This window comes from Schistocerca americana, chromosome X, assembly GCF_021461395.2.
Source record: "Schistocerca americana isolate TAMUIC-IGC-003095 chromosome X, iqSchAmer2.1, whole genome shotgun sequence".
NCBI lineage: Eukaryota > Metazoa > Arthropoda > Insecta > Orthoptera > Acrididae > Schistocerca > Schistocerca americana.
Window position 1 is genome coordinate 353,947,422 of NC_060130.1, and position 3,383 is coordinate 353,950,804.

A 3,383-nucleotide genomic window follows, 5' to 3' on the forward strand; every position below is an offset into this window, starting at 1 on the left:
TTTGCTGCTGCAGCGAGGGGTTTTTTTGGCAGAAGGTCGGTGCTACTCATTCTCTTATTCCAAAGTGAACCATGTGACATCACAAAATGGCTAGTGCTGTACATAGCTCGGTCACACATTCCCACACAATGGCAGAAAATGATGCTAATTGTGAAGACGAGCCATTTAGTTTTGGTTCTTCTGATGTATATGAAGCTAGTGATGGCCCCTGTCAATCATCTGATGGTAAGTGGATTTTAATAACTAGTTATACTTTCGTTTGTAGAAAAAAAACTCGTTTATTTGAGGTTATATTGTTTATCTCACATGCCAGAATGAACCATGACCATAAGTGGTACATCTATGGTCACTGCACAATTGATAGGAGTGTACGTCAATACTTCGGCCAGTGCTGCCACACAGTAATGAGGGGATAGAAATAGCTCTTTATTTAGGGCAAGAAATATGATTTAATGTGGAGATGGTTCACTCTGACAAAAGAGTTCCTTAAAGAATTGCATCTTGCATATTCGTCAGCCTCAAAAATAATGGAATGGAATATCTTAACTTGGTCTCATAACTGGCATTCTTAATAAATCAATTTTTAAAACTAATTTGTAGATCTAAGTAATTTGTTTTTCAAATGAAGATAAAATTTCTGGCAATAACAGAAAAAAAGGAAACAAGGAACAGAGGAAGAAAACTGTAAGGAAGTAGAACCAAAATAGTGGGGTAGCTTATGTTAACAGTGAAGGGGAGACTGTCCCAGGAAAGACATTTGTTGATTTTAATTGTTCACATAGAGGAAAATGCTGGAAAAAAAATAAATCGTGAAGAGAAAAGAATGTTTTTTGATACATTTTATGGAAGTTGGTCTCAGCATGTGCAGACATCAATAATATATGGTTCATTTAAAAATGCTCCCACCAAAAGGAAGCATTCTAAAAGTGACAAGAAGTTTTCTAGGAACTATAATATTTCTAGTGTGGATGGAAACAATGTGGAGGTATGCAAAGAAACTTATCTAAAGACCCTGCAGATTTCTGGCAGCAGGGTGCATCAAGCCATAGCCAAAGCAAAGACAAGCTCTTTATGTGACCAGTGCAGAAAACACATACCTCACATAAAAGTGCTGACTCAATGATTATTCACATGCATAATCACATTAATAGTTTTCCCACTACATCGTGTCACCCATTACAGAAAAGATTTGTCAAAAAAGTACTTGGACAGTAGACTGAATCTTGGTTTGATGTACAGATTATTAATTGCTAAGCTGAAAGAAGAAGATCCCAATGTTAAACCTTCCAGTCAGTCACTGTACAAAAGAGTATTTAGACGAGACTTCAATCTCAGTTTCAAGCCTCCTCAAAAGGATACATGTCAAACATGCGAGAGGCTAAACACAATAATTACAGCAGAACAGACACTTACGTCTGGTGTGGTAGACACTGAGAAGCTACAAAGATTAAGAAAGGAACAGGAATTGCACCACAGGGAGGCTGAAGCTGCAAGAGATTGTCTGAACAGGGATATGGAGAACTCTAAGACAGAAGGTAATTTTACAGTTTTTTCTTTTGATTAGTAGAAAGCATTATTGCTGCCGAAATTGGCAATAGGTGTTGCATACTATAAATGTCAACTCTCCTGCAATAATCTTGGAATTCATGACTTTAAAAGAGGAAAGGCAGAAAATCATTGCTGGAATGAAAGTATTGCTTCAAGAGAAGCTCAAGAGGTCAGTTATTGTGTATTGAACTATATAAAATCACATGATATTGGTCCAGGGATGTTAGTATGGTGATTTTGGGGATATAGAGAGGAAACTACAGCATTATCCAGAAATATTTGCCTCACAACAGCTTTAGTGTATTACTGAGAATGCCAGAGTGAAGAAAGGTAAATTTGAAGTTGTAAAAATGGATTGCAGTGACTTCAAAAGTACCATGGTACTGGAAAAGCAGTGACTAACAGAAAAGTAAATCTTTCTGGAGAAAAGGCTGAGTGGCTTAGGATTAAGGAAATGAGATTTTCAAAAGAGAAGCTGGGGATAATCGAGTACAAATGCATTCACAATGACATGGAAGAATATTCTTCAGTGAATTTCAATAAACGACTAAACGCTCACCACTGTTCTCTCAGTCAAACTGTTCTGCCTACACTGTGTCCATCAGTGCACACTCTCTGCCCTGAGAACCTGAGAGATTTTCAGAGCCTCCTAATGTATGTACCCCAATGTATCACGAATTCTATAAGGGTCTCAAAATGGCTGAAGTAACAGAAATTAGCAGTGACAGTAATGTAGAAGATGAGTAACACAGTACTCATATGGGTAATAGGGAAGCATAAGAATTGCCTTAAGTATATTCCAATGTTCTTTCCTAATTACAGAAATTGTTTAATAATGCTGTATTACATAAATACTTAAATTATTTGTGTGTGTTTCAGTTGCCAAATAGATCTATGTATGAATATAATACAAAAACAAAACAAAAAAACTTTACTTTATATTTTGTATCTGAAGTGCATTAATGTGGTGTGAAAACAAAATAACCTGACATACATGGATATTTTACGTTGTTTCTCTGTTGCATTAAGTTCCATACTGTAATTAAATAATGTGTTGCAAGGCTCAAAATGCTTGTAAAAATTTTTCATACCCATTATACACCATACCTCACAAATAACCATCAACATTTTTGAATACGTAAGTTGCTGCAAACTCATAACTTCAGTCCTTTATTCCTCAAAACTGTCACTTAGTTCATTCTGGCAAAAGACCACTCATTTAAAACTTCACAGGAAGGGGGTTGCACTGTTTATTATTTTTTTTATTTTGTAAGTGGTCTATCAGGATTTCCAGTCACGAATCAGTTGAGCGATGCAGAATTCTTAAGTAAGTATCTTTCTGTGTGTATAAATTTTTGGATACTTACAGAATGTTTCAGAATTGCTTGACCGGTTGTCTAAATTTTTTTCTGATACTTATAGGCTGTTGCTCTCAGTTGTTTCATAAATGCCTGATGATTTGGAGCTTGTTCCTGTCCCCAGCACGTGGTTCCTGTCCCCAGCACCTGGGTCCTTGCAACCAGCAGTGGCAGCAGCCAGAACCATAGCGGTAATGTCTGCACCACAAGGAGCAGTGCAGATGGCCAGATCACTGCAGGCAGCAGCACCTGCACTGACAGCTGGACTGTCGTGAGCACCATCACCATCACCAACACATGGGCCATTGGACTGGGGTGTCTGTGGTAACAGTGGTGTCAGATATCAGCTAGCAGCAGACCTCTACCCATTTCGACAGTGAGGATGGGGATGTTCAGATATGGTGCACAGAATTAACATTTTGTGAGATTCAAGGTGCACTTGGAGACAGGATCTTGCTCGCTCACTTCAGTAACACA